Raw genomic sequence first — 16,086 nt, 5'->3', positions numbered from 1 at the left:
TACAGATAATAGTGACCAGTTTGGCAGATGGAAATAAAAATATAAGTCAAATTAATACAGTTAGAAAGACAAACAGTTGATTTTTAAAATTATATCTATGTCATATATTATATGACTCATTTCACCTACTGCAAGCCTCTTCTTCTTAAAGGAACATTGGGTATGAATCAGTGAATGAAAGAGAAGATGGATCTTCATTTATGAAACTTCCTATTTCTCTTTCTAGAAATTTAAAACATAACTGGAAAACTTTTTCATTAATACATCAGTATCTATCACATAAATAAAATTTGTCCAAAAGTACTGTAGAAAATAAAACACCAACTAAGGACTCATTTACCACATAAATAAGAACTATCATATAAAATATACAAGAAATTATCAGATGACTAAAATATATATTGGTAGTAAGACTTACAAGAACTTGAAAAAAATATAAAAAACTTTTAGTGAAATGAGAAGATAAGCAAAATTCCAGTGGAACACTCAGAAAAGTATAACTTCTTCTAATATCTCAAAGACAGTCTAGTCTCATAAATATGAAGCAGAAAACATTTGGCCGCCATATTACTCATTAAGATGCGTAAAGGATGGTCACATTCCTTAATGTATGTGTCATATTCAATCAGTCACAAATAGGCATAATGTAAGAACCAATGGTAAAATGAGGAAAAATTTTAAATGTCCTAAATAATAACAGAATTCTTCAAAAGTTTACCCAGGGTCTGAGAAACGGTGAGGGAGAGGTGTGGGCAGCTCGCATTAGTTTTGTTGTGAAAGGTGATATAATTTTCATATTTAATGAGAAACAGCTCTGGGAATACTATTTATAATCAACATCCATTACATGCTCTGGCTTTATTCAAACTAATACTGAGCTGATACATCTGTTTGTCTGGCAAGACAAGGTATGAAAACAACTGGCTGCTGCTCTCCTATGTCTTCCACTGAATATGCCCTTGGAATCCCTATTTCTGTTTCAGGAAGATGAAACTGAAATCCTGGAATAACTGTATCATTGGAAAATAAGAGTATTGTAACATATATACTAACACTGATAAGTATATGTTGAAAGGTCTTGAAATCACTCTGACTTTTCTTATAAATTTCATAATGGAGGAATAAATTATTATCCAGAAAGCTTGAAAAAAAGTGAAGGCAAAGACTCATGTCATACAGGAAACAACAGATTCATCACTATGACAAATACACTAACCAAAATTTTAAGCAACCAACATGTGTAGAACAATAATCTTCAAAGAAAGACCTTACTTAGTGAATGGTGTTCAAGATAGTATCAGAAAGGGTAGAAACACCAAAATGGTAATAGCAAACTTCATCATATTTGTGATCAGAGAACTGGAAAAACATAAAAAGATCCGTGGATTATTTATAAATCTCGCTAAAGCCACTCATTAAGTGCACCACAGATCGGTATCAGGGTAACTATATTACAGTAAAAAAAATCAATACAGAATTTCTATTATTATAATGTAATGTTAGGGATCTCACTTTTCATATTGTTTGTATCTGTGTGGTTGCGTTTGGTAGGTACTTAGACTAGAAAGATTGCAGTACAGGAGACATGTCAAGGTTTACAAAAGAAACTATTTTCACTTTTTAAAGAGAAATACAAAAGTTAACATTATATTTTACATTTCTAAGTTGCAGCTACACATGTACATAAAATAATACATGTAATACAATCCCTGTGTTCAGACTGTGATACTGCATTTGACTGTGTAACATTGATCAATGGACTGCTGGTTTTATTTAGAGAATCTATAATATCATTATGCTGACACAGAATATTTGCAGTAATGGTGCAATACTATAAAATAACTGTCACTGAATAAAACTGCCTTTCTCTGGGTAGATCCGGAGCAAAACCACTGCAACTGTACCAAAATGTTGGTTATATACAGTGACAGATATTTTACAATATGATGCAGCACCATACCCAGAATACTTTTATTTTAACGACTCTGGATGCTGATGCCTACATGCTTACATATTATTATGGTATCTGAGCTACAGCTTACAGTATCACGAAGTATTTTGTTGGTAGCAGAACACAGTTTGTAGCAATCATAAAGAAAAACAGCACAATAGTAGAATATGTTTACTACAATTTTAAATTGTGAAGTGTAACATGCCATATGTTCAACATTAGGAATATTGCTTTTCATTTCATAGGTTTATGATACTTGAATGCAGTTAATTAAAAGATGATAATATATCCAGATGGCTCACCATTACCTGTAGGTAATGAACTGACAAGTGACTTAGAATTAAAAACTTATTTAGAGATGGAAAGAGCAAATTAATAATTTGGAGAGAATAAGCTGTTAATGAATGCAAAGAAAACAAAATATGAATATATGCAAAAAGGAAAAAATAGTGGATATGAAAGATAATAGCAGTATATTGGAGGTTGTAGGATATAAAGCAATTTGCTGCATCAGGTTTGCAGGATTGATGTTGAACAAGTAGACTGTATTATGCAGGAATTCCACATTGATATAACATGGAGTAACATATTTCTTATCAGAAAAATGCTGTCTCCAAACAAAACACAGCCAGGGCAAAAGCATCACAAGTGCAAAGATGCGAGCTGGTACCACTGCCATAGAGACTTGCCACTTGTGCGAGTTCCACCAGTGCCAGGGCGCAGAGGTTGAAAATATTGATTTTGCTTTGCCCAATTGCTGGCCAAGTACTATCGACTAATGACTTGATAGCAACAGACAGAAGCCTACTTGGGAGATAGAAGAGCAGCTCTCACCCACTTGGTAATAGATCATGATCCAGGGCTGACTTAGACAGGGAACGTCATTTAGTGCACTCTTAGAAGCGAACAGACAGTTGTTATGTATTGCATTTGCTATGTACTGTGAAGTTTACCTATGATTGTTTGTACTTAGTCATTGAGGGTCTTTCTTGTGTTATACAGGGTGTACATAAAGTCTGGGAAAACTTTCAATTATTTATTGCACAAGAACTAAACATTGTACACATGTCATACATATTGCATTTTGAAGACAAACTCAGATTTTTTTTTTTTTTTTTTTTTTTTTTTTATGAACATTCGATATGCGATGTCAATAAGGTAATCGAATTCTTGCCATATCTGTATACTTTCATATACTTAGTCACTATCATTATTATTATTATTATTATTATTATTATTATTATTATCATTATTATTCTTGATTGTTATAATTATTTTTATTGTTATAATTATCATTGTACGACTGTTATAATCTCAATTTTTTTTGTTTAACATAAATACTGCATAATACGTTAAATGTCCTTAATGTTATTTAGAAACTGTAACTCGTTCAATCTGAGTATGCCTGGTTAGGTGTAAGAGAGGGCCTGAAGGCCCTAATCTTGCCAGGTAAAATAAATGCATAAATAAATAAATAAATATATCTGTCCAGCATTGCATTGTCAACTGTGGCAGTCACTTCCCGTATTCTCTCCCAGAGCGCAGCTACATAATGTGGTGTAGGCAGTATGTACACCAGATCTTTAATGTGTCCCCACAGAAAAAAGTCACATGGAATGAGATCTGAAGATTGGGGAGGCCATTTCATGAAACAACTGTCCCCTTCTGTAGCATGGTCAATCTGTTGATACGGCAGCTCCATATTCAGGTACTCGTGAACTTCATGATGAAAATGGGGTGGAGCTCCATCCTGCTTAAAGATGAATGGAGAGTCCAACTGCATGTGAGGCATCAACCATTGCTGCTACATGTCCAAGTAGGAATATCCAGTGCAAGCGCTCTTGCCCAAGTAGGATGACCTGTACAATTTTTGATGTGACAAGGCACGAAAAACATTTACCTTTGGGGAATCATGCTCAAATTAAATGCATTCGTGTGGATGCTTTGTACCCCAGATTCAACAATTATGCCTGTTCACTTTCCCATTAGTGTGAAAAGTAGCTTCATTGATAAAAATTAAGCGATCAACAATGCCATCCCCATGCTCATTCAATTGTTGCAACTGCAAACAAAACTCAAAACGCTTGTCTTTGTCATCATCATTTAGCTTCTGCACTAGCTCCAATTTGAATGGTTTCACAGACAGCTTCTGCCACAAGACTTTCCACACTGTCATTGGAGCCATATCAAGTTCACAGGATGCATGACGATCTGATTTCTTTGGACTCCTTATGAATGTCTCTCGTATGCACTCCACATTCACTTCACTCACACTGGGACATCCGCTTTTCTTTGCCTGGCACAAGCAACCTGTCATTACGAATTTATGGTGCCAGTGGTAAATGGCCTTCCTTTGTTGATGGCTTCTTACCATACTTGGTATTAAACATCCGTTGAACAGCTGTAGCTCACTTGTTTTTTTCAAACTCCAACACACAGAAAGCTCTCTTTGCACCTGAACTCGTCATGTTTGCAACTAGCACTGACTATCGGCAAATTACCAAACTATGCTGTGGTAGTATACATGGAAAAAAAAAAAAAAAAAAACTTTCAGTGTCTCTCTTCAAAATGACATATGTATGATATCTGTACAATGTTTGGTTCTTGTGCAATAAAGAAATTAAATGTTGTCTTATACAGACAGTACAGCTATGAAACAAATATATTACATTTGTTGGAAACTTATGCCACCACACTCAAGCAGAAATGAATTTATATTGTGAATATACACTGAACCAAAATATTATGACCACCTGCTTAATGGCTTGTTTGCCTATCTTTGGAACAAAATACATAATTGGTTCTGCATGTCAGCAATCTGACAGTTTGTTGAGGTAAGTGTCATTAGATGTCTATGCATGGGTCATGTAATTCAAGTAAATAACAGGCCGCTGATTTGCGTACGTGGCGATGGTACGTGATGGCAACCCAGGTGAGTTCCACAAGACTTATACCAAGATAATTTGATCATCAAAACAACAGCGTGCATTCACTATAATGCTCCTCAAATCACTGTAGCATGGTTATGTCTCCAAGACATGGACAGTTATACTGCTGAAAGATGATGTCATTATTGGGGAAGACATGAAGCAGGAAGGGATTCAGGTGGTTCACAGGTGTCAGTGTATCTTCAATTACTACCACAGGTGCCATGCAAGTACAGCAGAATGTCTCCCATAGCGTAACACTGCTCCTAACAGCCTGCATTCCTGGTACACTGCATATTTTGAGCTGCTGTCACCTCGATGATGGCATTTGTGGAGATGACTATCGACCTAGTGTAGCAAAAATGTGATTCACCCAAAGAGCTGACAGTTTTCACTGATTGACAGTCCAATCCTGATGGTCCCACAACCACTACAATCATAACTGATGATTCTAGAATGAAATTTTCACTCTACAGAGGATTGTACACTGATATGAAACTCCCTGGAAGATTAAAACTGTGTGAAGGACCGAGACTCGAACTCGGGACTTTTGCCTTTCGTGGGTAAGTGCTCTACCAACTGAGCTACCCATGCACGACTCACTCCCCATCCTCACAGCTCAAGTCTCAGTCCACAACACAGTTTCAATATGCCAGGAAGTTTCATATCAGTGCACACCCCACTGTAAAGTGAAAATTTCATCCTAGAAGCACCCCCCAGGCTGTGGGTAAGCCATGTCTCCGCAATATCCTTTCTTCCAGGAGTGCTAGTTCTGCAAAGTTCGCAGGAGAGCTTCTGTGCAGTTTGGGAGGTAGGAGATGAGGTATTGGTGGAATTAAAGCTTTGAGGATAGGGTGTGAGTCATGCTTGGATAGCTCAGTTGGTAGAGCACTTGCCTGCGAAAGGTAAAGGTTCCGAGTTCGAGTCTCGGTCCAAAACACAGTTTTAATCTGCCAGAAAGTTTCATAACTGATGATGTTGTTGGGTCAAGATGTAGACACATAGCAGTAGTCTGCTGCAGAGCTCCATGTTCAACAATGTATGAAGAACGATGTGCTCTGAAACACTTGTGTGTGCATCAGCATTGTGCCCTTTTTGAAGAGATGCCACAGATCACTATCTATCCTGCTTTACAAAGCAGACAACCTCTGAACCCAACAGTCTGTGAAGAGTCATGGACGTCCAACCATTTAGCGCCTAGTGGTAGTTTCATTGTCCTTCTACCTCTTTCTCCGTATATGCTCATGGTAGTAGCAAGTAAACATTCAACCAGCTCTGCCATTTTCCAGATACTCACTCACAGTCTCTATGTAAAAATTAACTGCCCTTTGTCAGAGTCACTTACCTCAGTCAGTTGTCCCATTTGCAGTCCAGTCTTTGTTAGGGTCAACCCCTGTTCATGTATGCTCCACTTACATACTTTTGTTACCACAACACATGCCTGCAGTGCCATCAGGTGGCAACCAATATCATGGTGGGCAGTGGTCATAATGTTTCTACATTTCTTGGGAATTCAACCTGATCTTCTGCAAAGTCAGCTTCTACCAGTTTTTCCACTCTTCTGCACATAATTTATGTCAGTATTTTGCAATCATGACTTACTAAACTGATAGTTCAGTAACATGTGCAGTTTTCAATTACATTCTTCTTGAATTCTGAGGGTATTTCCTCTGTCTCATGTATCTTGCATGTATGGTGGAATAGTTGGATTAATGCTGGCTCTCCCAGTGATCTCAACAATTCTGGGAAATCTCCTCTATTACAGGGGCTTTTTCTGACAAGTTTTTCAGTGCTCAGTCATTTCTCCTTGCACTAACATATCATACACCTCATTTTCATTTATTTCCTTTTAACTTTTTATTTTGCTGTATCGTTCTTCCATATGTTTCTTCAACATTTCTGTATTCCCTTCTTTGCTTAGTTCTGGAGTCAGCATCTATCTAGTTATGCTTCTTTTTACAGCCTTGCAGTGTCCTGTAGCCATTTTTGCTCAGCCATTTTGCACTTTCTGTCAGTCTCATTTTTTTACATGTCTGTATTCTCTTTCACCTCCTTCACGTGCTGCATTTTTATATTGTGTTATCCAAGGATTTTTGGCTGGACATTGTCCTTTTTACCTATTCAATCCTCCTCAGACTTCACTATTTCATCTCACAAAGTTATCCATACATCTTACGTAATAGCCCTTTCCCCTGTTTCAGTCAATCATTGCCTAATGCTCCATATAAAACTCTCAACTACTTCTGGTTCTTTCAATTGATACATGTGCCATTTATTTAATTTCCTGCCTTCACTGACTTTTATCAGTTTTACTCTGCAGTTCATAACCAATCAATTATGGTCAGAGTCTACATCTGCTCCTGAAAATTTTGTACAGCTTAAAATATAGTTTTGAAACTTCAGTCTTACCATTATATATTCATTCTGAAATCTACCAATATCTCCAGGTCTCTTCCCTACATACAACCTCCTTATACAAAGAACTTTCAGTAAGTAATGCAACACATTGTTTTTTTTTTCTTCAGCCAGTTTCAGTTGAAAAAAAGGTGGAATTTGTTGTAGGACATCATGGAATACTTCCACTTCAGCCCCTATAATTTCACAAAGTACTTATAGGTAGTGGCACTATACACAGCCTTGAAAATGGCATCTGGAACAGAGATGTGTTCCAAGCAGATAGCTGTCATTGAGCTTCTTTTGGTCGAAAACCAGAGCATCTCAGATATTCATAGGCACTTGTGGAATGTCTATGCAGACATGACAGTAAACAAAGCTTGGCGAGTCATTGGGTGAGACCTCTGTCTTCATCAACAACAAGATTGCGCAAAACTGTCTGATCTCCTCCATGCCAGCTAGCCGCATACAGCTGTGACTTCTGCAATGTTGGAACATCTAGACACTCTCATTATTGATGACTAATGGAGCACAATCAAAATCTTTGCTGCACAACTGGACATATATATGCTAATCCACCACTTGGGGTATTACTAAAAAACGTAGACCTCTGGTTTCCTCGATGTCTAATAGAAGATCATAAAAAGCAACAAAGGTCCATCTGTGCAGAATTTCTTGCATATTACAAAGCTGATTGTGACAATTTTTTGTTGAACATCATTACATGAGATGAAATACACATTCAACACTTCAAACCAGAAACAAAATGGCAATTTATGGATTGATGCCACACCATCCTTCTTCTGAAGAAAAGTTCAAAGCCACACCCTCAGCTGCTGCAGTCATGGTGATGGACTCCTGGAACTCTGAAAGGGTTATTCTGTTTAATGTCCTCCCTGATGGTGCAAAGGTCAACTCGGAAGTGTTTTGTAATACACCTCAGGAAATAGAAGAAATGACTTCAACATGTTCATTGCCACAAAAATGCAAACGAATTTCTCCTGCTACATGACAAAGCAAGGTCTCACATAAGCCTCCATGCCTAAGAGAAGTTTGTAATACTTAATTGGACTGTTGTTCCTCATTGACTAAGCCTGGATTTCACACCTTCTGACTTCCACCTGTTTGACCAAATAAAGGATGCACTCTACAGGAAAGAGTACATGGATGATGTCGAGGTTATTGATGCAGCAAGTGATTGGCTTTGTCACTGATCAGTAGAGCGGTAGCTTTTGGCCTACAGGCCCTCCAAGTAAGGTGGTGTAAGACCATCACAATGAATGGAGATTATGTTGAAAAATAAGGTTTTTTAGCCAAAAGAGTGGAGAATAACACAGTGTATTGGAATCCTGAGGAACCCCATCTTGCTTTTAGAAACAAAAATGAGTTGTGATACTTACTGAATATCCCTCATACAATTTTTAAGTCAAGTGATAACAGCAGTTAACATATGCTCTATACAAAATTCTGCCAGGGCCTTCCTCTTGCACTCCTCTCCTTCAGTCCATGTTCTCCTACTATTTTTCCTTATATTCCTTTTCCTACTATCAAATTCCAGTGTCCTAGCACAATTTAACTTCCGTCTTCCTTAATTATCTGAGTAATTTCTTTTATTTCTTCATACATTATTTCAATCTTTTTGTAATCAGCAGAGCTCATTGGCATTTAATTTGTAGTGCTAAGGTGGGTGTTGACTTTATGTCTATATCAGCTACAATAGTGCATTCACTATGCTAGTCATAACTGCGTTCCTATTTTCTTATTATTAGACATAATTTTGTATTACCATTATTTGATTTTGAATTGATAACCTAGCACTCACCTGACCAGACATCCTGTTCTTTCTACTAATGCAGATCACTAATTTCCACTATATGTAACTTCAACATATCCATTTCCCTATTTAAATTCTCTAACATACCTACTTGATTAAGGGATCTAACAGTCCATACATCAAATTGTAAAAAATCTGTTTTGTTTTTCCTGAAGATGATGTCCTCCTGAGTAGTCGCCACCTACAGTTCCACATGTGGGACTACTTTATTAGGTGCAGAAGTGTGAAACTGGAATTTGGTTGCAATAATTACACATCTGTTCTTTGAAACTGATAAACAGTATTTTAATCAAAATAATCTCCATTGTTGTTTATACATTTCTCCCAACTCTCTGGCAGGCTATGAACGCCACAGCAAAAAAATGGTTCTTTTGAGGTGAGTGAGTCAGTAAGACATTTTTGTACATTTTCATATGAAGTGAAGCACAGTTCAGTGAGAGAATACTTTGATTTTAAGGATTTTATGATGGGTGCTATTTCTTTGGGAGATGTGAGTGTCATTTCCATTTTACTGAAGTTATTTGTAAAAACTGATCTCAGACACTCCACTGCACTGTTTACTGAACCTGATAAACCCAAGTTGTCAGTAACAGAAACAAAGTACTTGTTTAAGATGTTTGCAACACTACATGCACTTGTTATCAATGTCCTTTTTTTTTAAAAAAAAAGCTGTGTCTGTTGTCATTATATCCCTTATAGTTTCTATTTTGTTGCCACATGTAACTATATTGTTCTCATAATAAAGCTGCTTAGACTTCACGATTGCAGTATTCTTTGTAATGCATTGCAGAGCTAACGTCAGAGCTGATAGTAGATACAGCTTCCCCATGGTATCTTTATTCTTTGTTTAATCCACGGTTTATTTTTAGATTTCTGTTTGATTTGGGTTAGCTTTAGAGGAAAATAACTTTCAAAAGAGAAAGTAGATTGATTAATAAATGATTTGTGTTTTCCACTTAAATCACAAGTACTATAAATACCTATTCAGTTCATGTCTTTGAGCAAGCTCCTAAAATTCTCAATTTTTGAGTGATTTGATAGATTTTTTATCCTGGCAAGTTTCAGCATTTAACATAAGATGCTACATGTCATGATTAGGTAGCCCATTTGCTATTGGTTTTGTGAAATGACTTTTTCCCCTAGATTTGTCAACAAAGATATTATCAATAGCAGTATCAGAGCCTTTACATACCCTAGTTAAAAAGGTCACAGTAGGAATTAAACTGAATGACAGTGTTACAGATTGCAATAATTGTTTACTAGCAGGCCTTTGCAATAAATCCATATTAAAATCACCAGCAACCACTAATTCCTTGTTTCTTACTGTGAGATGGGACAACAGAGCTTCCAGATTTCTTTTGAAGAGGTTTAAGTTTCCTAAAGGTGCTTTTATATACTTCCTATTATAACGGACTTATTGCAAAACACTACTTCTGTTGCAATAGCTTCTAAGTGCTGCGCTGAGCAAAATTAATTAATATCAGTATTCTTGAAATTAGAACTGTTTATGAAAAATGTGGTGGGTCCTACTTTTTCCAAATTTTCTCTAAAGAAGTAAGAAGCTACATTGAACCCTGTAACATTTAATATATCTATACTAGTGGTCACATGATGTTCAGAGAGGCAAAATATATCAACTGGTTTGTTCAACTCCAGTTGTCCAACACAAATCAGCAACTCAATAAGTTTACCCCTTAGTCCTGATGCAATAAGGAAAACTGATTTTGTGCACTGGGCAAATTACAACTGGATGAACCTAATTTTTCTGCAAATTTTTGAATGTCTCCAGTTTCAATCAGGGGGTGTATGCATGAATTGTATGCATTAAAATTTGCTTTCTGGTTGCCTGTTTTATCAATGTGAATGTAATTTTCAGCCTGTCTCTGAACTTATTTTTTTTCTACCCTCCCTACCCCGAAAAAATTGCTATTCTGTCACTTGTAACATTGGTACTTTACCACTTGTGATAGTGTGACACCCCGCCCCCCGAACTACCTAATACAAAGTTTTCTTTTTGATGACAACTTTTTCTGACTTCTCACTTCTCAAACAGTTTTTGAAAGATAGTGGTGTCCTGTCGTTTCCCACTTGTCTTTCCCCTTCTTCCTCCTTAATCTTTCCAGATCTTGTTTTGCCTTCTGTAGTTCCACCTGAATGGCAGCACCACATCAGTAAAGTCACCCACAAGAAAGAAACTGTCACAACCCTCACACCGCACCCCGGAACTAACAATCCTATGGAAAGTCAGACATTTCTCACTCATGGCAAACAAATTTTAGCTTTAGTCTAAATTAAACAAGAATAACTTCCATACTACTCAATTAATATCTTCTATTTCTTAGAAAGTTCATTCCTAAAGTTCAGATACTGACTCAAAACTTCTGGAGAAATAGAAATGATTAAATCTGTATTGTTTACATGACAAAACAAAAGTAAACAGATAACTGAGCTTACACTTATGAACTTTTCATTTATATCAGAACTTAGCTACATATTAGAGAATCAGAGGGAATAGCATGTAAGAATACACTAACAACACAATCTGTACTTTATTGAAATAATCACTTAAAAAGTTATAAAGTTAATTTTGTGTTTGTTTGCAAATACATGTCTGCAGTTCCAATATACACTGAAGTGCCTGTGTTACAGTACCATAGCAAACCAATATAAGAGCAGAAAAATGGCACAATCCATTGACAAAGTTGAGTGTAGTGCAGCAATTCATTTTCTTCATTTGATGGCAAATGCTGAATTGTTGGATGTGTATGACAACAATGCACCATTATATGCCACATTGGGCAGATAGTATAGATGCCACCAGTTTTATGAAGTAAGTATGAATGACAAAGAATGAAGCAGCAAACCAGTTTCCAATGAAGAACAAGGAATCACAGGTGAAGAGGAGCTCTGGTGCTCAAATACAGGTGTATTGCAATCAAGGTAAAAGTGGAGAAAGTGAGAATCTGTCATGGATTAATTTTCAACGTGATATTTTGAAAATGAGAAAAGTTGTTGCTTTCTGGGTTCTTTGACTGTTCATATCCATTCAAAAACCCTGCCAAATGAAGGCAGTAGCAGAAATATTGCAATTACACTCCTGGAAATTGAAATAAGAACACCGTGAATTCATTGTCCCAGGAAGGGGAAACTTTATTGACACATTCCTGGGGTCAGATACATCACATGATCACACTGACAGAACCACAGGCACATAGACACAGGCAACAGAGCATGCACAATGTCGGCACTAGTACAGTGTATATCCACCTTTCGCAGCAATGCAGGCTGCTATTCTCCCATGGAGACGATCATAGAGATGATGGATGTAGTCCTGTGGAACGGCTTGCCATGCCATTTCCACCTGGCGCCTCAGTTGGACCAGCGTTCGTGCTGGATGTGCAGACCACGTGAGACGACGCTTCATCCAGTCCCAAACATGCTCAATGGGGGACAGATCCGGAGATCTTGCTGGCCAGGGTAGTTGACTTACACCTTCTAGAGCACGTTGGGTGGCACGGCATACATGCGGACATGCATTCTCCTGTTGGAACAGCAAGTTCCCTTGCCGGTCTAGGAATGGTAGAACAATGGGTTCGATGACGGTTTGGATGTACCGTGCACTATTCAGTGTCCCCTCGACAGTCACCAGAGGTGTACGGCCAGTGTAGGAGATCGCTCCCCACACCATGACGCCGGGTGTTGGCCCTATGTGCCTCGGTCGTATGCAGTCCTGATTGTGGCGCTCACCTGCACGGCGCCAAACACGCATACGACCATCATTGGCACCAAGGCAGAAGCGACTCTCATCGCTGAAGACGACACGTCTCCATTCGTCCCTCCATTCACGCCTGTCGCGACACCACTGGAGGCGGACTGCATGATGTAGGGGCGTGAGCGGAAGACGGCCTAACGGTGTGCGGGACCGTAGCCCAGCTTCATGGAGACAGTTGCGAATGGTCCTCACCGATACCCCAGGAGCAACAGTGTCCCTAATTTGCTGGGAAGTGGCGGTGCGGTCCCCTATGGCACTGCGTAGGATCCTACGGTTTTGGCGTGCATCCGTGCGTCGCTGCGGTCCGGTCCCAGGTCGACGGGTACGTGCACCTTCCGCCGACCACTGGCGACAACATCGATGTACTGCGGAGACCTCACACCCCACGTGTTGAGCAATTCGGCGGTACGTCCACCCGGCCTCCTGCATGCCCACTATACGCCCTCGCTCAAAGTCCGTCAACTGCACATATGGTTCACGTCCACGCTGTTGCGGCATGCTACCAGTGTTAAAGACTGCGATGGAGCTCCGTATGCCACGGCAAACTGGTTGACACTGACGGCGGCGGTGCACAAATGCTGCACAGCTAGCGCCATTCGACGGCCAACACCACGGTTCGTGGTGTGTCCGCTGTGCCGTGCGTGTGATCATTGCTTGTACAGCCCTCTCGCAGTGTCCGGAGCAAGTATGGTGGGTCTGACACACCGGTGTCAATGTGTTCTTTTTTCCATTTCCAGGAGTGTATGTCAGGCGAATCCAGATGACTTAGTTAGACCCCTGTTAATTACAGACAAATGTTTAGTGTATCACTATGACGTCTAAACAAAGGAGCAAATCAAACTTCAGAAACATGTGGAATCACCACCACTGAAAAAGGCAACAACCCAACCATTACTGGACAAAATGATGCTGAGAGCTTTCTGGGACTGTCATGGTATGGTGCTAACAGATTATGTTGATAACAGGGCAAACCACCACAGGAGCATACTATCAGATTTCTTGACTATGCCACAGGAAGAGTGTTTTTGCCCATTTTATGTAGGGCACAGTCACACATGTTGCTCCTTTGGGCTAACAAATTTTGCCTCCCCACATATTCTTCCGATACGGCACACAGTAATTTCTTCCTCTTTCCCTCTTTCCTCAGATGAAGAAACCATTGTATGGCAGGAATTTCCAGAATGGTGATACAGTGATTTGCAAAGTGTAATGTTTCCTAAAAGTGCAGACATATAAAACCAAGGACTTGAATTCTTAAGGTGATAATTAAAAATTTATTAGTACCCACTGGTATCTAAACTTCTTTGGGGTTTACCTTGATAACAAGTTACAATGGGGTAAACACATGTATAAACCAGTCAAGGACATCCCACATATTTTTGCACTTAAAAGTACCTTTCATTGTGTTTACTTGGAAAGAAGAGTATATTTTGCATATTTATACTTCTTGTTGCCTAATGAAATTCTGAGGTGATGCAGCAAAAACTAAATAAAGTATTTACTCTTCAAGAGTGAACAGCAGAATGTTGTTTGAAGTGTACAACTCTGACACATTATGAAGGCTATTTTCAATGGCTAAGAAATTATTTCTATGTGAAATTTGTGTCCATGTCTGAAGCATGGGATGGGATTGCAAATCCTGGAACAAAGGTTTTGACAAGTTTTTGATGGTGTTGAGGCACAGTCATGCAGTATTTTTTTTAAAGTGAACCATCATTTGACTGTGTATTATTATATTTATCTTTTGTATTTGAAGATTTTGGCTTTTATGCCATTATCAAACACAATGCTAAAAGGTCTTAGGCCATCATTCAGTCACATCTGTTAAGACAGTCCAAAGCAGATAAACAAGGCTAACACATGTCTTTAACATGTATCTTAAGAATCTGAGTTAGCCATTTTTACCTGCTATGAAATGCCTTAACAGCTTACAGGCATAAAAGCTGAAATCTGGATAGTATGAAAGATACATACAATAATTCACAGTGATATGGCAATTTACTCTTTTAAAAAGTTCTAACAAGTGTCGCTAGCACAGAATAAGAAATTGAGGACCTCTGCACATTTAAAAGAAAAAAATCTCTTATTATGCATTTCTCTGACCAGTTTCCTGATAACCTAAAATCAAGGATTGAAAGCTCTTGCTGGTAGTGTGACAACAAACTATGTGCACTATTATAAGTCTCTTTTTCACAGCATGTAGATGACTTCCATTCTTTGATAAGTATGAATGTAGTTACATAAATAATAAGCAAGCATTAGAATACAAGATAGTGACAAATGATGTAGACAAAGAAGCAGCAGCTTCATCTTTTTTCACTTCAAAGTAGCGTCTTTCCTCCTAATTCTTAGTTTGTAAAGCATAAAATGTAAGTAGCAGTTAAGCAAAGTTTATTTTTGTACAGTGTACAAAATTATTTTCTATCAGAAGCTTCTCTTTCTTAATGTATAATTTATCTTGGTCCACATCATTGAAGATTCGTCTTCATCATGGGACCTATGAGACACAATGAATGAATTAATGAGCCAATAATCACCTCTTCTTTGTATAAATTAAACTGGAAAATATGTGGAAAGTTAGTTACATGTTCCAAGGATCACTTTGCGCGATAGCTTGTGATGATGCAGAATTAGTCATTTTACATTTACATCACAAATTAATTTATACATATGGTTATATTATGATCATTTCTAAGTTATTGTTGTTGTTTTTTCTATTATTTATTTATTTTACAAGGAGAAAAAAGATATACAAATGTGAGTTAGTAATTCCTATCCACCAGCTTGTACACATTATGGTAATAGAAGCTCTTCTATGGAAGAAGGACAAACTTCTTCAATTTGTTTTCAAATTCAACTTAGCTGTCTGTCATACATTTTATATCTCTGGACAAGTGATCAAAAATTTTTGTTGCAGCATTGTGCACTTTAATGTGAAGCAACAAATATGATTTTTCCTTCGGGTGCTGTAATTATTTACATCATTGTTCCTTTTGAAATGTAGAGGATTATTTACAACAAACTTCACAATGGAATAAATATACTGTGAAGCAGCAGTCAGAATGCCCAACTCCTTAAACAAGTCTACTAGATGATCATGGGCGAGGACCAGGTATTATTCTTATGGCATGTTTTTGTGCAACAAAGACATTCTTTCTAAAAGATGAGTTATGCCACAACATTAGGCCATAAGACATTATTGAATGAA

The 16,086-nt window shown here is 37.9% G+C and overlaps 1 protein-coding gene across 1 annotated transcript in view; it reads right to left on the bottom strand.

Annotated features, from left to right (window-relative positions):
* The window catches only part of LOC126267506 (alpha-L-fucosidase-like), a 93,987-nt gene that overhangs the window by 46,296 nt on the left and 31,605 nt on the right, over window positions 1-16,086 (bottom strand). The gene's annotated exons all lie outside the window — the stretch shown is intronic.

The sequence above is a fragment of the Schistocerca gregaria genome, chromosome 4, assembly GCF_023897955.1.
Source record: "Schistocerca gregaria isolate iqSchGreg1 chromosome 4, iqSchGreg1.2, whole genome shotgun sequence".
Taxonomy (NCBI): domain Eukaryota; kingdom Metazoa; phylum Arthropoda; class Insecta; order Orthoptera; family Acrididae; genus Schistocerca; species Schistocerca gregaria.
This window is presented reverse-complemented; position numbering and strand designations above follow the sequence as displayed.